General features: G+C 45.7%; 1 protein-coding gene and 1 pseudogene across 2 annotated transcripts in view; one reads left to right on the forward strand and one right to left on the reverse strand.

Moving 5' to 3' along the window:
• The window catches only part of PRTG (protogenin), a 119,071-nt gene that overhangs the window by 88,400 nt on the left and 9,468 nt on the right, over positions 1-21,203 (reverse strand). The gene's annotated exons all lie outside the window — the stretch shown is intronic.
• Positions 10,075-10,395, forward strand: LOC311580255 (NADH dehydrogenase [ubiquinone] 1 alpha subcomplex subunit 5-like; annotated as a pseudogene). The gene has a single exon. The product of its transcript is annotated as an NADH dehydrogenase [ubiquinone] 1 alpha subcomplex subunit 5-like (transcript).

Below are 21,203 nucleotides of genomic sequence, written 5' to 3' on the forward strand. Positions count from 1 at the left end.
CATCTATCAATCGATCTGTATAGGGATCTACCTATCCATAGATTACACACTAGCGAAAGTGTACACATAAGAATTATCTAGCCAAGAAGAGACTTGATACCCTATGAGCATATACAGGGGGAGGAAATCCCCCTCAGGAACAGTCATAGGGGAGGGGAATAGGGGAAAATGGGAGGGAGGGAAGAATGGGAGGATACAAGGGATGGGATAACCATTGAGATGTAACAAGAATAAATTAATAAAAAAAAAAGCAAAGAAAAAAAAAAGAATTATCTAGAGGAGTAAAAGATGCTAAAATGAAAATTCTCTCTGTAGTATCGTATTCAAATAACATACATTAAACAAAACTTATCCGGCCTGCCAGAAAAGCATTTATGATACTGGCTTAGGGTTTCTACTGCTGCAACGAAACACCATGGCCAAAAAGCAAGTTGGGAAGGAAAGGCTTTATTTGGTTTACACTTCTATATTCCTCACTGAAGGAAGGCAGGACAGGAACTCAAACAGGGCAGGACCCCAGAGGCTGGAGCCACCGCAGAGGCCAAGGAGGGTGCTGCTCACTGCCTTCTCAGCTTCTTTTATAGAGCCCAGGACCACCAGCCCAGCGATGGCCCCAACCACAGTGGGCGGGGCCCTCCCCATCCATCACTAACTGAGAAAATGCCTTACAGCTGGATCTCATGGAGGCGTTTCCTCAACTGAGGCTCCTTCCTCTCTGATGACTCTAGCTTGTGGCAAGTTGACACAAACACACAAACAAACAAACAGGCAAAGCCAGGACAGTGACTGAGGGAAGAGTTGTAACTTCAATTCCTACTTGTGGGCGTGGTGGAAGGGCAGAGGCCACCACCGAGAAGCCAGGAGTTGAGTTACATACAGTTTGTCAGTACACCAGAAGACTCGCGCCCTCCAACCATCTGCAGCCCTCCATGGGGACACACACTTCCGGCAGCAGTTCTGGCGAAGCCATTTTTAGGGGCTGCTGACCCACAACTTCCCGCAGACTCAAGTCAGCTGCTGGGATTCTAAGGCAACCTCCAGTCTCCTAATACTCAAAGTGACCTGGACTCCACCAGCCAGACTCAACTGTTTGGTCCTAGATCCAACTGATAGAATAAAAGGACTCGTAAGTTATGAAACTGAGTGTTTGTATGTTTGTGTGCACTTGCTACGGAGGCAAAGACAGATCTGAGAACTATTGCTCAGGGTGATACTAGCTTAGTTTTTCTCTTTGTTTTTGTTTGGGTTTTTTGTTTGTTTAGAGACAGGATCTTTCACTAGCCTGGAACTCACACAACAGGCTGGCTGGTTACGGATCCCCAGAGATCCACTCATCTCTCCACTGCAGCGCTGGGGTTACACATCCCTGCGCGCCACCACATCCAGCTGTTGCCGAGCAACTGAGTTGTTCGCAGCCTAAGACGTGGACCTTAAAACCGCTGCGACAGGCTTCCTGAATTCACATTTGACCAAGACTGCTGAACAGTTCCGCATTCCCAGCATGCCCTCCTCAGCTGACGTCCAGTTGTCATGGCACACTCTGCGTTCACCCTAAAGAGAGCACCAGAAACTAGGGAACAGCTGGAAGCCAGCAGCTTTTCAGACTACGAGCCACCAGAGGCAGAGTCGGAAAGCTGACTCTCTGAGAGGAAGTCTGTTTTAACTAAGAAAAGATTTGAGGGCCCAACAAACCATACAGCGCAGTAAAATGAGGAGGAATACATCAGAAAAGCGCAGGGAGGGGCCGGAGCGATGGCTCGCTACACAGATCACGGGCCAAATCCCAGATGGTTCCAAATTCCATCCCTGAAACCCATGTAAAGGGGGAAGGAGAAAGCCAACCCCACAAAGTTGTCCTCTGTCCTTTTTGAACATACCCAAGGGCACACTGATGTACACACACACAAATACACACACAGTGTCTTTTAATGAAAAGTACAAGGGTCAGGTGGTGGTGGAGCACACCTTCGATCCCAGCACTCAGGAGGCAGAGGCATGCGGATCTTTGTAAGTTCGAGGCCAGCCTGGTCTACAGAGTGAGTTCCAGGACAGCAAAGGCTACACAGAGAAACCCTGTCTCAAACACACAAACACATACAAACACACACACACACACACACACACACACACACACACACCAAAAAAATAAAAAATAAAACAAAAGGTACAGGGAGGTGTGGGCTGGGGTGATGACTCAGTAGGTAAAGCGCTGGCGGATCAATTCTGAAGACCAGAGTTCAGATCCCTAGAATCCACATCAATGCCAGGTGGCCATGGTGGCACACATGTAATTCCAGTGTTTCAGAAGGCACAGGGGGGATCCCCAGAGCAAGCCAGCGAGCTACATCAGCCCTCATCAGTGAGCTCTAGGTTCAACTCAAAGAGTCTGCCTCGATGAATAAGGTGGACCAGCAGTAAAAGCTCCTGACATGAGCCTTGGGCTTCTACAGTCACACACACACACACACACACACACACACACACACACACACACACACAGCATGTAAACACACATAAGCTTCCCCACCCCACCCCAAGACAGGGTGTCTCTGTGTTAGCCTTGGCTGTCGTTGACTCTTGTTGTAGACCAGGCTGGCCTCGATCTCTAAAATTTATCACTTAAATTTAAAAGTCAAGGTCTCATAAGATGGTACATATCTTTAATCCCAGTGCTCTGAAGGCAGAGGCAGGCGGATTTCTGCGAGTTGCAGGCCAGGTAGGGCTATATAGTAAGACCCTGTCTTTAACAGTCATTTCACAAAGTAATGATTAATAACCAGGCCTATCTCTTCTTCATGGCATCTCCCAGGTGAACGGCTACGTCAAGATGAAGCCGAATAGCTCCCTCCCAGCCACCCGTTGTCAGAAACTCATTGAAGTGGATGATGAACACAAACGCCATAGTTTTCTTAAAAAGTGCACGGCCACAGAATGGAGTGGGGTGGCCAGGTGGTCCAAGTCGCTGTAGGAACTGTAAGCAGGGTTTTCACAGGAAGCAAGTTGTCTGGACTCACCGCAGAGTCAGGGGCCTGCTGTGGAGTAGGGTGCAGCCTTGTTATAGTCCCAGGAGAAGTGGAAAGAGGAAGCCAAGCCTGTTCACAGGTGCATTTTAGATGCCAGCCTGCGTGTTCTCAACTTGGATTTTATTAGCAAAATATAAACCACGACACAGAAGAGGGGGCGGGGTATGTGTGATATTCCTGGACTGACACACATGCTGCACCTCCACAGCTGGGAACCAAAAGAGACAGCAGCATATGCAGACTTTTCAGTCCCTCTGTAGATGGTGCCCACTACTAGTACACTGTAGAGCACGGGCTGCTTTTTTAGAGGATCCAGGTTCAATTCCCAGTACCGCATGGCAGCTCACAACTGTCTGTAACTCCAGTTCCGGGGACGGATCTAACACCCTCACACAAACATGTAAGAAAAACACCAAATGCAGATAAAATAAAAATAAATAGCCAAGAGTGGTGGTGGTGCACACCTTTAACCCCAGCACTCAAGAGAAAGAGGCAGGCAGATTGCTGTGAGTTTGAGGCTAGCCTGGTCTACAGAGTGAGTCTAGAAACCCTGTCTCAAAAACAAAACAAAACAAAACAAAAACCCAGTCAGCATGGAGCTTCTGTTTCTGGGTCCAATAAAAATAAAGAGACTTTAAGAGTAACAAATAAGTTATCAGATCTTGCAAAAAAATTTACAGCTCTAGTCTTTTTTTTCCATCCTTCTAATAGCTGTTAGAAACAGAACTAGTGTATGTGTATTACTGAAGACTGAACTACCACTGTGCTATAACCCAGGTACTTTTTTTTCCTGTGACAGAGTCTTGATAATTGTCTTGTCTATGGCCTTCCTCCTTCAGCCTCCTGAGTAGCTGGGGTTATAGCCATGAGCTATCATGTCCAACTAGAAACAAGCCAATTTAACTCCAACAGAAATAGAGAGGGGGGCAGCTATATAACCATATGTAATTATGCACATTATTATTTATATATCAATATATGCCAGATGATCTATTAAAATGAATTAATAGGCACTGACTTCTGAACAATCTCTCACAACATGACAAATTCATTTAATAACATCATAGCTCCCTTTGTAAAAACATATTTGTATGTATGTGTGGTCTCTGTACGTACATTTGCATATGTGTAGGTATACATGCTTGTACATGTACACCTGTGAAGGCCCAATGTTGATGCCAGGTATATCTCTCTATTGACTTCCACCTGTTCAACCTGGAGCTTACTGTTTCGGCTAGCTTGCTTGCCAGCCTGCTCGAAAGATCCCCTGCCCCATCTCCTGTGTGCCTGGACTACAGGCAGGCCTCTGTGCCTACGTCACGTTTACCTGGGTCCCAAGGATTGAACTCAGCTCCTCAGGCTTTGCGTAGCAAGCACTCCACCAACTGGGCCATTTCTCCAGCCTTTTTAAAAAAGAATTTCCTTTGCTAAAGTAGATGAGATATTTTGCACAGAAACATAGAAGCAGAGAACTGTGGGCCACAGGCACACAGAAAGTGCCAGGATGCACTTAATAAGCCAAATCCAACAGTTCATAGCTTATAGGAGTGGAGTTTTAAAAAAAAGAAGTGGAAGCTCCGATTTCACCTGCCTCCAAGGGTCACATTCACTGGGGCAGGGGAAGCTTAACGGGTAGGGTTTTCACGGTGGTGTTAGCAGCAGAGAGAACCAAACAGCCTGACTTTTTCTTTGATGACTTACAAATACTTCCATACAAAATATCTGTACTCAATGAAATACAGAGACTGAAAAAGACTATAAAGCCAAAATTCCTGATTAATAGCAAAACTAATAATGCTGCACACAGACATGTGAGTATTGTTCAAATTACAATAATGACACTCAGCTTCAGTCCTCACAGCCCAGGGCCCCAGGCTCAGGGCCTGCTGTGTATGAACAGCTGGGTTTCCCAGCTTGGTGCCGCGTAATTTTCACAGCCTCATGCAAACTGTCCGCTTGGCGCCATGAGACCTGGATTCCCGTGAAGGAACCGATCACCAGTGGACCTGGCTATTTAAAGAAATACAGCAACGCTTCAGAGGCCAGTGCGACAGGAACTGAGTTAGAGGCCTGGAGGCCTGGAAGTGTGACTTCAATGGCCGCTTGCTGCTGGCAGACACATGCTCCTGTGAGAGACACATGCTCCTGTGAGAGCTGGGAGTGAGCTGCTTTGGAGAGCAGAAGCTGAAGAATCAAAAGAACAGGAGACGGCGAGATGCCCAGTCAGCAAGGTGCATATTGCACAGATATGACCTAAGTGCGGATTCCCAGCACCCATTAAAAAAGAGCCAGGCATGACAAAACCCCAAAACTAGGGCAGTGGGTGCTGGGTGGCCCCTGGTGCTCACTAGCAGGCCACTCTAGCTGCGAGCCCCGGGCTCAGCAAAAGACCTTGCCTCAAATAATGCGGAGAGGGACTGAAGAAGACCTCCAACTTCATCTCCAGCTTCTGCACACACTAACACACACATACAAGCACAACCCCACACATGCACACAAACCCCTAACCTGAAATAAAAAGTGCAAAAACAATTAGATGAGGAGCCGGGCGTGGTGGCACACGCCTTTAATCCCAGGACTCGGGAGGCAGAGGCAGGTGGATCTCTGTGAGTTCAAGGCCAGCCTGGTCTACAAAGTGAGTCCAGGACAGCCAGGGCTACACAGAGAAACCCTGTCTCAAAACAAAACAAAACAAAACAAACAAACAAAAAACCCCACAACTAGATGAAGGTTCTCAGTGAATGGCACACAGTAAGGGGTCCAGAGAAAGAGGAGACATGGTTTTAAAAGGCTCTGATGACAGGCTACACACAGAAACTAAATTTCACCTGGAGATCTTAGTGCTGACCCTTTGTGTGTATCCTGCTCCATGAGGTAAAATCCCAAAGAAAGCCAATCTGGATTTCCAGGTTTCTCAGTGTATTTTGCAGTTGCCTTCAAAGACAAGAACATTTTCCTGAGGTAATTAATCCCCACTGTAAATTGATTGATTGATTCACTGACTTTATAAACAGAGCCATTAAATTCTCAGGAATTCTGTTAATGGAAAGCTGCCTAGCTCCCACTCCTAAAAGCAAGAGTGAGTTCTGAGTTGACAGGGGACCCGAGGGCATCTGAAGCCTTTATGAGTGACCTCAGGCCCACACCAGGGCCCCACACAAACCCTTCAGTGTTTGAAAAGGCAGCAGGAAGTTCTTAATCCCCTTTCCCTTAGGAGGAGATAAAGGCCTTTGATTTGGGATCACAACAACCAGGGTCCAAGGGAGGATCTAGGATCCCAACCAAACAGCCCTGAGCATGGAAGGTCAGTGGGGAACAAACAGAACACCAGCTCCAACATGCAAGGGCTAACCCTTAAGCCAAAGAGCAGGGGCAGGCTCGGCCAGGAATGCGGCTGCTCCTCCCTCCCTGCTGTTAATCACTAATTCCAAGTGCAGGAGAGGTAAGAGGGAGCCTTTGTGATGAAGCGGTCAGATAACCACTCACTTCTCAACTTACAGCCGTCGGAGAAGGTACAGCCAAGCCTGCCAGGCTCCTGAAACCTCTTCACGATAATTCATTTTCCTTCTAAATGAAGATACAAAAGCTATTGTGTAGACATGTCATGTAGTACAGCATTCTCTTTGAAAATCAGTTGCCACTAATTTGCAACTTTGTACTGAAAGGTCAACAGATTCTCCGAATAAATTTTTATATATTATTTGGGACTGGAAAGATGGCTCAATGATTGAATTTATTGCTTTCGTAGAAGACCTGAGTTCAATTCACAGCGTTCACTGTCGGGGACTTCACAGCTGCCTATAACTCTAGCTCCAGAAGATCTGATGCCTTCCTCTGGCCTCTGTGATGACCTACACTCACACATGCACTTACCCATACACACGGATATACATATAATTAAAAAAAATAAAATCTAAAAAAATCTAATTAATTACAATATCCCAATGTGTTGTTATCCCAATATCCCCAAACTAGATTTTCGGCAATACACCGTTTATGCACTTAAGAAGAGTAGGGCACTTGGGAGGCAGAGGCAGGACTGAGTTTGAGGCCAGCCTGGTCTACAAAGTGAGTACAGGACAGCCAAGGCTACATAGAGAAACCCTGTCTCAAAAAACCAAAAATAAGTGGACAAATGGATGGAACTAGAAAGGATCATAATGAGTGAGTGAGTGAGTTAACCCAGAAGCAGAAAGACTCAAATGGTATATACTCACTTATAATTGGACACTAGCCCAAGGGGCATGTCCCATGAAAATCTTCACTTACCAAAAGATTGGAGTAGATGTGCGGTCATCCTATTGGGACTCTAGGTGAGAGAAGCATGGGAGAATGGGGAAATAGAAGGATCCAGAGGGTCCTAGAAACCTACAAGAAGAACATAATGATGGGCGGATCTGGGCCCAGAGGCTCTGCGCAAACTACTGCACCATCCAAGGACAATACTTGCAGTAAACATCGAATCCCTTCTCAGATCTAGCCAATAGACACGATATTCTCCACAGTTGAGTGGAGAGTGGGAACTGACTTTCACACCAACTCTGGTACCCCATATTTGACCATGTCCCCTGGATGGGGAGACCTGGTGGCACTCAGAAGAAGGATAGCAGGCTACCAAGAAGAGACTTGATACCCTATGAGCATGTACGGGGGAAGAGGTCCTCTTCAATCACAGACATAGAGGAGGGGAATAGGGGGAAAGCAGGAGGGAGGGAGGAACGCGAGGATACAAGGAATGGGCTAAGAATTGAGATAATAAAAAATAATTATTAAAAAACAAAACAAAAAAAGCTATAGCTCTGCCAGCTATAGAACCATTTCCTATATCTATTTAATTCCCAAAAAAGGATGTTAGCCTTTAGTCGGGGGAGAAGGGGGCACAACACAGAGGTTTCAAAACATCAAGAGGAATTTAACAGGATTCTGTAGTAACTTCACAGCATGGAAACTATCTTCCAGTTAAATTCTGAGTGGCTCCAACCTCCAAGAATACAGTGCAATTTTTATTTTCCTTAAATAATCTCTGTGGGGCTTGGGCTGGTGGTAGGCACTGTTAAAAATCACTGTTTAGTGTCAGCAAATTCTTATCATAAGCACTTTTTGGATGTTCATTTTCTGCTAGGCTATAAGGGACGGGGGCACTACGACTCCCTCATTAACAGCTGTCACATTTGTCCTCCATGCCCAGGTTGTCCTAATCAAAAAGGACTGTCAGTTAAACAGCCAACCCAATGAACCCTGGGTCAGAACCTGCTATTCTGAACAGTCTGTGACTATCTTGAGGAAACAGAGTCCACAGCTGCTTGCCCCAGCTATGACTGCTTCAAACAGTTCATACAAGATGTTTGCTATCAGCTGGGCGTGGTGGTGCACGCCATTAGTCCCAGCACTCGGGAGGCACAGAGGCAGGAGGGTCACTTGTGAATTCAAGGCCAGCCTAGTCTACAAAGCAAGATTTTTTTTTGCTATCATAAGCATCAGTGAACCCTAGATGACCCTGCAAATATAATCGCCCAGGCCAAAGAAAAAACAAGTCCCCCGGATGCTGGCCCAATAGAAAGGGACTGCTGTGACTGGTACAGTGGGAACAACGCTGTGATTGGTGCAAACACAAGCCCTCATTTGCATAAGAGGTTTGCTGTAACTGGCAGGATGTTTGGCTCTCTCAGTAAGATGGCTGTCTATCTGGTGTTCCAACAGAAGGCTCAATAAAAGGCCTCTTGCGGGTGGTCTTCTCTTGCATATTTTGGGACAGCGAGCTACGGAAGGGGAATCCTGGCTTCCTAGGCCCTACACAAGCGCTGAAACACGAGGCTAGCAGAAGGGCCCTTGGGAGGAAGAGAGACGATGAGGAAATGGGTGAGAGGACAGCGGGAGGAGCGAGCAGGAAAGGGAAGAAGTCGAAGGAGGAAAAGGAGGAGGAAGCAGGAAAAGCCCAGTGAGCAGGCTCAGAGGAGAGCGGCGGGCAGGCCTGTGCCTTCTCTGTACTGTGCGCATTAGGGTTTTAGACAACTCTCACCATGCCGTCCACCCTGGCCCTGGATTCATGGCCTTCTTGGTGCTTGGATTCCAAATGGTCACGCTACAGGTAGCCACACTTCAGTTATGACAAATTCCTACGATTCACCACAGAGGGCAAAAGCATCATTTTACAGATGCATAACAGAGGCATGTGCACATATGCAGAGATGAGGAGCTTGTAGCTGGGCAGTGGAGGTGCTCACCATTAATCCCAGCACTCATGGAGGCAGAGGCAGGAGAATCGCTGTGAGTTCGAAGCCAGCCTGGCCTACAAAGCAAGCCCAGGACACCCAATGCTACACAAAGAAACCCTGTCTCAAAAAACAAAACAACAATAAATAAATAAAAAATGAGAAGCGTGGGTACAGGCCCATTGTCACGACACTCAATGACAACTGAAAATTAAGGTGCCATCAGGAAACTCAAAGATTTGCTCAGATATGCACATAAGCATGTATGTATATACACACATACAAACACACACACCACACAGAACAAACACACACATACCACACACACACATATACCCAACACACACACCACACACATACACACAGAACAAACACACACACATACTATACACACACACAGAACAAACACACACATACCACACATACACATGAAACAAACATACACCACACACACACAGAACAAACACACACACCACATACACACACATATACCCCCCCCACCAAACACATACACACAAAACAAACACACACACCACACACACACAGAACAAACACACACAGAACACATACACACATACCCCACCACCATACACACATATACCCCACACACATACACACAGAACTAACACACACACACCACACACACACAGAACAAACACACACACACCACACACAGAACAAACACACACACACACCACACATAGAACAAACACAATTGTTTATCCAATGGAATTCATGTCTGACATTATAAGAAACAAAGTAGTATAGTGGCTATGGTTAAAAAAACAAAACAAAACCCTACCTCAGAAAAAAACAAAAAAACAAAACAGGAGGCTGTCATGGCGGGTTTGCTGAAGAAGACCACTGGTCCGGTGGGACTGACTGTGTGCGACACTCCACATGAGAGGCTAACAATACTGTATACAAAGATTCTTGATTTTCTGAGGCACTTCCCTAAGCCTGTACACACAGCAGATCATCAGCGAGAGGCTGGATATGGTCAAAGCTGAACCAGATGTAAAATATCAGAAGACTTGCTTGAGGGTGGTGAAGTGGAAGAGGCGATTCTTCAGGCTGAAAATGGACTAAGTCTGGCAAGAAAAATGCTGCAGTGGAAGCCACGGGAGCCATTGCTGGAAGAGGCGCCTGCTGACCAGTGAAGCGGCCAGTACAATCAGTGTCTGACGGTTCATGCAAATTAAATGTGTGCAATTAAATGCTCTATGCTAAAAACAAAACAAAAGGAAACAAACAAACAAACGAAACCCTGTGGTTGTAGCTACTGGATACCAAAAATATTTTGAAAAGCAGAATCTCAGGGTGGTGGGAGCACAGGTGGGGGGGCAGCGCAGGTGGGGGGGCAGCGCAGGTGAGGGGAGTGCAGGTGGGGGGAGCTCAGGTGGGGGGGAGCGCAGGTGAGGGGAGTGCAGGTGGGGGGAGCTCAGGTGGGGGGGCAGCGCAGGTGGGGGGGCAGCGCAGGTGAGGGGAGTGCAGGTGGGGGGAGCTCAGGTGGGGGGGAGCACAGGTGAGGGGAGTGCAGGTGGGGGGAGCTCAGGTGGGGGGGCAGCGCAGGTGCGGGGAGCGCAGGTGAGGGGCAGCGCAGGTGGGGGGAGCGCAGGTGGGGGGGCAGCGCAGGTGGGGGAGCGCAGGTGGGGGAGCGCAGGTGGGGGCGGTGCAGGTGGGGGGAGCGCAGGTGGGGGGGCAGCGCAGGTGGGGGGCAGCGCAGGTGGGGGAGAGCACAGGTGGCAGCATTGGCCTATACGGGGTGTTGGCACCACATCTAATGACCTCAGTTCCCTCTCCTGAACTCACATGGTGGAAAGAGAGAACTAAGTCTTGCAAGTTCTCCCCCAGAGCTCCACACACCCACTGTGTCACATCACACATTTTTTTTCCTTAAGTAGAAAATCCAGTTACTGAAACAGCATAAATAACATGATACACATCCAACTTCCCACCCCTTCCCCTTCCAGCCCATGCCTCAGATTCTTGGCTTCTATAGGAAAACAGGATGGGGAAAAAAATGTATGTTTAACATAGGTTACGAGTTCTAATTTATTTTATGCAGACTGCTTTAAATAAAATATGGCAATACAGATAAAATCACATTTGACACAAGCTGGCACATGCGAATGGACCATTTCCTATCCAAAGTTTTTTGTTTTTCAAAATCTAAGGGAAGCATAGCATTATCTTAGCCTGGATTCTGCTGGTCCCCAACCATTCCGAGAAGCCATAGGGGAAAAGGCTCTCTCGCCTGCTGATTTATGAGCCGCTGCTTTCAACCATCACTCCGCAGCAACTCTATGCAAGCTGTAAGGGCCACAAGGTCCAGGGTGCAGTTGCTGGGACCAGCCATCTGAAAGCTCTCAATTCTCTCACAAAAAGGAAGTTACGGCCTCTGACAGCCTGCTAAGGTGTCAGAGCAACTGCTCATACATGTGAGTCGATAACAGAACAGAAAGCAATCATTTCACTTAATCCCATCAGTTACTGTGGAGTGGGACACCGTGCGCCTCCAGAGCCACACATGGTCAGTCACTTCGTGACCAATGCTGTTTTGTTAAGTTTCTTTTCCCTACATTACGTTTTAAAAAAAACAAAACATAATTCCACTGTCACAGATGAAAAACATCTAGCCTCTTAAAGTTACTATGTCTCTTAGTTATTTTCTCTCTTAAATATAACTTGAAAAAAAAACTATGCAAACTTTTAATAAAATTTTCAGTGGGTGTTCTTAAATGTAGCAGTGACAATGTCTTTTGTGACTCAAATTTCTTCTTATAAACAAGTCCACAAACAAGAACCTGCCTTATAAACAAACACTTTCACATTAATATCTTTGAGGTAGATGCTTTTTCTTCAGTGTTATTGTTTAGTGTATATGTGCACCTTACCGACATGTAAGGCTGTGCCTCTTGCATACAGACATACGCCCTGCCACAGCTACTGTTCAGCTCAGCCTCTGATGCTTACTGAAACAAAGTAACTGATTGGCTGAAAAACATTACAGTGCCCATGGGGCTGGAGAGACGGCCCAGAGCTTTAGACTTCCGGAGGTCCTGAGATCAATTCCCAGCAACCACATGGTGACTCACAACCATCTATAAGAAGATCTGGTGCCCTCTTCTGGTGTGCAGGTATACATGCAGGCAGAGCACTGTACACATAGTAAATAAGTAAATACATCTTTTTTTTTTTTCTTTTTAAATCACAGTACCCAAAACAGGAGTTTAGACAGCCTTTTGTTGCCCTCATTGGTTTAAACTATTTAAAAGGTTTAGGTGTAAAAGAGAAACCGTTGCAGGGTGTAAATACTCCTATGAGAATAAGAAATGAGGGCCGGGCTTGATACGCAGAGGTGCAGTATTTGCCTATCATGTATGCCAGCCTGAGATCACCCAGAACAAGAAAAGCATGACAAAATAAAGCATGCAAAAGTGAGTTTGCTTTAATCTAGCTTTTCCTCCTAAGCTGACAGGCTAACGTTCTAAATTGGGAGATAAATTTAATGGATCCACAGCAAAGAAGAGTTCAATGAACAAATAATGGAGCCCAGGCTGGGCAGTGGTGGCGCACGCCTTTAATCAGGGCAGTCAGGGAGGCAGAGGCAGCTGGGTCTCTGTGAGTTCGAGGCCAGCCTGATCTACAGAGCAAGTCCAGGACAGCCAAAGCCACACAGAGAAACCCTGTCTCGAAAAACCAGAGAGAGAGAGAGAGAGAGAGAGAGAGAGAGAGAGAGAGAGAGAGAGAGAGAGAGAATAACTGAGTCCACTAATGACTTCCTATACTTTGTCAGCATTAATTTAAATAGCATGCTCCCCCAGGCAGAACTGTATTGCATTTACAAACATAAAATATGATGGCGGTTTAGCCATGTACATGACGCTAACTAAGTTTCTGATAATTATTATGACAACTGTTGGAAAGGTCAAAAACCATCAAAAGCAGGGGCCAATGCTGCAGTGCCCACCCGGCCCATGGCTCCCTTTGTGAGCACTGACCGTAAAGTGGTGGTCTCAAACGAGGCAGTGACCCACCTGGGGGCTGCGTGTCAGGCATCCACATTATGACTCACAGCAGTAGCAAAATCGCAGTTATGAAGTAGCAACAAGATAATTTTACGGCTGGAGATCTCCACAACACGAGGAGCTGTTTTAAAGGGCCACAGCGTTAGGAAGGCTGAGAACCACTGCAAGGAAGTATTTGTCTAAAAATTTCAAATTGACTATTTTACTAAAATCATAGCTTTGTAGTATGGTTTTGCCTTTTAAAAGTAGTTTCAAGGCAGGGCTGGGGCATTACTGAATTGGTAAAACGCGTACCACAGCAGCATAAGGACCAGAGTTCAAATCCTTGGAGCCACAAGGAAGCTCGCTGTGGCCAGGAGTTCCTGTAATTCCAGTAACTGTCGGGGTGGACAGACAGGAGCGAGCAGCTCTAGCTCGCTGGCCACCTCAGCACACATCTCACCAGACTCCCACCTGACTTTCATGACCTTCTTCCGCCTGTGTTCTCTGACTTAGCTAATGGCAACACCGTTTACCTTTTCACTCAAATCAGAAACACCAGCATGGGCCACCTCTTAGTTTGCTGGTGTTACTGTGATAAAAACACTGACAAAAACCAACTCCAAGAGGAAAAGGTTCCTTTCATCTTACAACTCTTAGGTCTCTATCATGGAAGGAAGTGAGGGAAGGAACTCAAGGTAGGGACCAAAGCAGAGGCCACGGAGGAGTGCTGCTTACTTGCTTGCTCCTCCTGGTTTGCTTGGCTTGCTTTACTTTTTTGTTTGGTTTTGTTTGGCTTGGTTCGGTTCGGTTTGGCTTGGTTTGGTTTTGAGACAAGGTTTCTCCATGTAGTCCTGGCTGTCCTAGAACTCACTCTGTATATCAGGCAGGCCTCAAACTCACAGAGATCTGCCTCTGCCTCCCGAGGGCTAGGATTAAAGTTGCATGCCACCACCACACAGGCTCCAGCCTGCTTTCTTATAAAAAAAAAAAAACAAAACCAAAAACCAAAAACCAAACAACCCAGGACCACTGGCCAGGGCTGGCACCACCCTGAGTGGATAGGAGTCTATCACACCAATCAATCATCAGAAAGATGGCTGCAGACTAGCCTACAGGCCACCTGGGAGAGGCAATCCCTCAAGGAATGACTCTTAGCTTGTGTCAAGTTGACAAAAAAAAAAAACAAAACAGTAGTCATCTGCACACTACGCAAGAGTGAGATGTAGAATACGGATCCTCAGCACCACAAAAATGTTGGGCAAAGGCAGCAGCCCACCTGTCCTCCCAGCACTTGGGAGGCAGACACAGGTGACTTGTCCTCAGTGCAGTCAGCCCAGCTACACCTACTGAACCACAAGCTCTGGCTTCACTGAGCGACCCTGCCTCAAAGCAAAGGAAGAGCAGTGGAGGAAAACCCTCGGCACCTTTGTTTTTGTTTTTGTTTTGTTTTGTTCTGTTTTTTGAGACAGACAAACTGAAACAGAGGGAGCTTGTCATTGCTGTCCTAGAGGAAATGCTACAGGAAGTCTGACAGAGAAAGATACACGACAGCTCTCAAACACACCAAAACACGCTTGGTTTTTTGCCACTTAAGATTTATTTTTGAGGCCCGGCGGTGGTGGCACATGCATTTAATCCCAGCACTCGGGAGGCAAAGGCAGGTAGGTGGATCTCTGTGAGTTTGAAGCCAGAAAGAAGAAGAAGGAGGAGGAGGAGAAGGAGGAAGAGGAGGAGGAGGAGGAGGAGGAGGAGGAAGAAGAAGAAGAGAAGAAGAAGAAAAGAAGAAGAAGAAAAGAAGAAAAGAAGAAGAAGAAGAAAAGAAGAAGAAGAGAAGAAGGAGGAGGAGGAGGAGGAGGAGGAGAGGAGATTTATTTTTGTAGCTGGGCATAGTAGCGCACGCCTTTAATGCCAGCACTCGGGAGGCAGAGGCAGGCAGATATCTGTGAGTTCAAGACCAGCCTGGTCTACAAAGTGAGTCCAGGACAGCCAAGGCTACACAGAGAAACCCTGTCTCAAAAAACCAATAAGTAAATAAATAAATAGATTTATTTTTGTTCTCGTTTATGTGGACATGCACGCACACATGTATGTGTGACCTGGAGGAGGCCAGAGGACAGTGTCACAACAGCCTGGGGCTGGAGTTTCAGGTGGTTATGAGCTGCCTGACAGCAGTGCTGGGAATAAAACTGGGGTCCTCTAAAGCAGTAAGTGGTTAACCACTGAGCCATCTCTCCAGCCCTGGACAGTTTTCATCTAAGCCTCCCTGTTTTATTCTACTTATTGTAAATAATTATTTTATTACTTTATTTAGTATATATGTACACACACTCAAATGGGAGACCCTGTCTCAATTTATAAGTTGAAGAGTAATATAAAAAGACCGATACCAACTGCTGGCCTCTACATATATGCACATACACCACAAACACAAAATAAAAGAGGAATATCTTTAATTTCTCTGTCAATTCTACATTCCCTTCTCTACCGTGCGGATTTGATAATAGCCATTTGAATATGAAAAAACAACCATTTCCACTCAAGGAGGCACACATGCAGGCAAAACATTTTTATACATAAAATACAAACTAAAAATATTTTTAAAAAATTTAATCATATCCTGTCACTCAGATAACTACAAAAATGCTTTTGGCAACCACACAGCTTTAGTCAAAGTAGTCCCTCCACTAAGATAGAGTTAAAGACATTACTACTAACTGGGCTGGTGAGGTGGCGCAGTAGGTAAAGACACTTGCTGCCAAACCCGAAGACCTGAGCTCAGTCCCCAGACCACACGTGATGGACCAGGAGCATTGACTCCTGCAGGCTGTCTTATGGCCTCCACCATGGCATATGCATGCCTTCACCCACACAAGCCATGACGAATAAATCTAATCAAAAGTTTTCCTTTTTAATTGCTACGTTGGAGCATGGATGTAGCAATTCCCAGGAAAATTCAGTGGGTAAAACTGCACTGGCTGCTGAGTCTGGTGACCCGAGTTCTAGCTGAGACCCACATGGTGTGAGGAGAGAGTTGACTCTCGCAAGCGGTCTCCTGACCTCCACAGGTGCACTGTGGCACACGCACAACATAAGCACACGAACATACACACACACATATACATTTTTTTTTTTTGAGACAGGGTTGACTGTCCTAGACCTGCTTTGTAGACCAGGCTGGCCTCAAACTCAAACGATCCACCTGCCTCTGCCTCCTAAGTGCTAGGATTAAAGGTGTGTGTCACCATACCTTGCCACACAAAAGTGAGTTTTTTTTTAAAGATTTATTATTATGTATACAGTGCTCTGCCTGCATGTACACCTGCACACCAGAAGAGGGCACCAGATCTCATTATAGATGGTTGTGAGCCACCATATGGTTGCTGGGAATTGAACTCAAGACCTCTGGAAGAGCAGCCAGTGCTCTTAACCTCTGAGCCATCTCTCCAGCCCCACACAAAACTTTCTAAAAAGTTCTTTCTACTTATTAAACAGAGTAACTGGTAAAATCTCTTAAGAAAAGCTATGGCCTTCAGTTTTTTTGTTTTTAGTTTTCTTTTTTTTAAATGATACTACTAACATCAAAGCATTTTTTTTCTATTCTAAATCCACTTTTAGGTCAATATTTTAATCTGAATTACTTTAAGCCCAATCAAAGAGGCTCACACTAATTCAGATTGAAAGCTGGGAAAAATGAAACCTCATCATTATTAATAGAAGCCAAGGGCAGTAGTATAATCTGCTTCTATACAAACATTTTGGCAAAATTCTCAAGAGAAACCTTTTTTTTAAACATGCTGAATCAAAAATAAGGTAAATGCTAAATCAATACACATCAAAATTCACCAAAATATCTATAAAATTTTATCTCACACGTGCAAACAAAGCAGCATAGCCACAGAGAATTGAACAGTCCCAGACAGATAATAATACTTTCCCAGAGTCTTAAAAATAGGGGCTGGAGCGCTGACTTGCTGCTTCTGTTGAGGACTGGGCAGTTCACAACTACCAACAACCAAGCGCAGTTCCAGAGGCTCTGACGCCCTCATCTGGCTTCAAAGGGTACTGCATGCACACAGTGCACACACCCAGGCAAACACTCATACACATAAAATAAAGATAAAATAATCCTTGTCATGGGGAAGAACCTGGTTTAATCCTTGGCGCCACAAAAATAAATAGAAACAAGTAAAATACAAGTATCTAAACTGTCTTTATTTGGCTCTAACCCTCCCATAAACAAAGTACATTAAATACTAATCAAAGCTGGGCAGCGGTGGCGCACACCTTTGTCCCAGCACTCGGGAGGCTGAGGCAGGTGGATCTCTGTGAGTTTAAGGCCAGCCTGGTCTACAAAGAGAGTCCAGGACAGCCAATGCTACACAGAAAAACCCTGTCTTGAAAAACAAAACAAAAACAAAAACAAAACAAAAGACCAACAACAAAAAATACAAAACAAAAAACCTGAAATACTAGTCAAGTTACTTTTTTTTTCTTCTCAGGGACCAAAATGGTCCCGTTACAATGAGGCTCAACAATAACTCATCAAGTAGGTATTTAGGGCTGGGGAGATGGCAGCTCAGTGGGTGAATTGTCCGCCGCCGAAGTATAAGGACCCAAGTTCAGACCTCCCACACTCGCATAACGACCAGGCAGGACAGCGTGCACGCTAAGCTGCAGCCAGGGAGACAGAGACAGGAGGAGCTCCAGCTCATAGCAGCCAGATTACTAAGTTAATGAACTTCAGGTTCAATGAGTCTCCATAGCCCAGAAAAACAGGTGGGAAGGGCTGAAGTACACACTACCTGCTGATCTCTGGCCTCCACAAGCACATGCACGCACAGGCATACACACCCATGAACAGCCAGCACACGAGCGTGCATACACACAGACACACAGACACACACACACACACAGAGGACATCTTGTTTTTGTTTTTGTTTTTGTTTTTGTTTTTCGAGACAGGGTTTCTCTGTGTAGCCTTGGCTGTCCTGGACTCACTTTGTAGACCAGGTTGGCCTCGAACTCACAGCGATCCTCCTGCCTCTGCCTTCTGAATGAGGACATCTTGTGAAAGACAAAGTCTAAAACCTACCAGATTCCCTTCCTATCACTAATAAAGTGATCTAAAGCGAATATAAAACAAAAAACAAACAAAAAAACAAGCACTTGAGGGGCTGGAGAGGTGTGGCTCAGAGCTTATCGGCACTGACTGCTCTTACAGAGGTCCTGAGTTCAATTCCCAGGAACCACATAGTCAATCAAAACCATCTATAATGAGATCTGGTGCCCTCTTCTGGCCTGCAGATGTACATGCAGTCAGAAGACTGTGTATATAATAATAAATAAATCTTTAAAAAATGAAAAAACCAATCACCTGAAATTTTGTCTGCAAACTTCCTTGTATGCTTGTAAATGCCAGTCAAACCCCATGCCTTCCCCTTTACTTGACCCTGGTGCCCTCCATTATTAGAAGTTGGCTTCTCCTCAGAGTGACAGCAGAGGGTATTGCTGACCTACGTGAAGAGACCTCTGCTTTCTGTTCACTCAACACCAGCTACCACACAGCCAATGTTCTGTGGCCTGTCAGTGTCACACAGTGTGCAGAACACCCCAGGAGACCCTCGTGTCAACACTTAGGAACTCTGAGAAATGGTACCCACAACCAGAAATACATTTTTAAACATTTTCCTGAGCCCTGGGAGGTGTTGGTACCATAGATGAAACGTCCATGAGTTTTACTATGGTCTGAATACTACTTTAAAACTCCAAAACAAATGCCAGTGGGATGGCTCAGCAGGTGAAAGGGCCTGCCAGCAAGCCTGAGGGCCTGAGTTCAATCCCCGGACCCAGAACGGTAGTTGACAACAACTAGGGCAAGTTCTCCTCTGACTCTCACCTCTACATCATGAGGTATCATATGCGCACGCACATGCACGCACACTTGCACACAGAGTAAATAAGACTGTAATGATTTTTAATTAAAAATTATAAAACAGGGCTACAGAGATAGCTCAGAGGTCAAGAGCACTGGCTGCTCTTCCAGAGGTCCTGAGTTCAATTCCCAGCAACCACATGGTGGCTCACAACCATCTATGATGAGATCTGGTGCCCTCTTCTGGTGTGCAGGTGTACATGCAGGCAGAGCACTGTATACATAATAAATTTTTTAAAAGATATTTTTTTAAAAAAATTATAAAACAGAGCTGGGCAGAGTGGTGGATGTCTGTAATTCTAGTACTCAGAGAAGCAGAGGCAGGTGGATTGCTGTGAGTTCAAAGCCAGTCTAGTCTACAAAACAAGTCCAGGACAGCCAAGGCTACACAGAGAAATCCTGTCTCGAAAAAAAATATATATATATATATATATTTGTGTGTGTGTGTGTGTGTGTGTGTGTGTGTATGTATCAATAATCCTCCTAACAATAAGCCTCCTTACAGTTACATATATATACTTATGCTTAGGAAGAATATTGCAAAACAACATGACTAATCTCAAGCAATCCTTACAGGGCTGGGAAGAGCTCAACCAGTAAAGCGCGCACTGTTCAAGTATGAAGCCATGAGTTTGATCTCCAAGCCTACAAAATAAGCTGGACATAGAAACACACACTTATAACTCCAGTCCCAGAGAGGCAGATCCCTGGGTCTCACTGACCAGCCAGTCCAGCCTTGTCCCAGCAAGCTCCTGGACAATGAGTGACAAACAGCACCTGAGAAATGACACTTCTGGCTTATACGTGCATGCTTTTATATATATATATATATATATATATACACACACACACACACAGTATAAAGCAGTAACACACACACACACAAATTAAATTACTTTGATAGCGGTTAGAGAGATGACTAAGTGCTTAAGAGAACTGGCTGCTTTTGCAGAGGACCTGGGTTCAATTCCCAGCACCGCATGGTGGCTCACAACCACTTGTAACTCCAATTCCAGAAGATTCAATGCCTTCTTCTGGCCTCCACGGACACAGGAATGCATGAAGACAAAACACTCATACACATGAAATAAGCCAATAAGGCATCACTGTAGTTTCCTAAAGGAAGCTTTAAAAAAGACAACGCTCTTTTCTGTAGTGCCAAGCACTGACCAGAGGACACCAGTGCGAAACCAGAGTCCTGAACAGCGCCCGCATTCCCCCACAGTCTCTTGATTAATCTAACTGCTGCCAATGTTGATGCTGTCAATGTCTATCTATAAACACTGGGAGGGCAAGCCTCCAGAAACAAACAAGCAAACAAACTCCAGCCATTTTAAACTCCTGCCTTCTGCTTAACCTGTAAGAATTCGGCTTTTTAAAGGCTCATCAAAAGCAGTTTCTAAGACTCAGAGGTTTAAAAAACAAAGAAAAAAAAAACGGAAAAAAGGAATGTAAAACTCAGGAAAAAAACTTTGTAAGATTAGCGTCAGAGATGTCTGCCAGTGTGCGCCTCCAGCACAGCCCGCCAGCACCTCGTTCCGCTGCATCATCACGGCACTGGAGAGGCTGTGGGACCCCAGTGCCCATTTTACACATCACCTCCATCAAACAGGCCCCTCTTCAAGCTGAGCTTGGGGACGCTGCCAGGCCAGGGGACTGCAAACCTCATGCCGATGACTGCACCATTATCTGCTGCCTCGCTCACCTACCGAGGTGTAAGTAGTGAACGTGACGATCCTCTATACTGAAGGGACCAGACAATATAAGCCTGAAGTATTAAAATAGACTTACTTGAGATATTTTTAGAATTAAAAAAAAAAAAACCAACTCAATCATCAAAGTTGTTTTTAGGAACTCAAGTGGGGGCAGGGGGGAAGGGGCTGAAGAGATTGTTTAGCAGTTAAGATCACTTGCTGCTCTTATAGAGGACCAGAGTTCAGTTTCCAACACCCACATCAAGATGTTCACACATGTCTGGAATACACTCCCATTGTAGAACACCCAGCAGCAGCCACGGGTACCA

Source organism: Acomys minous (genome assembly GCF_964271855.1).
Source record: "Acomys minous genome assembly, chromosome: 13".
In the NCBI taxonomy this organism is placed as follows: Eukaryota; Metazoa; Chordata; class Mammalia; order Rodentia; family Muridae; genus Acomys; species Acomys minous.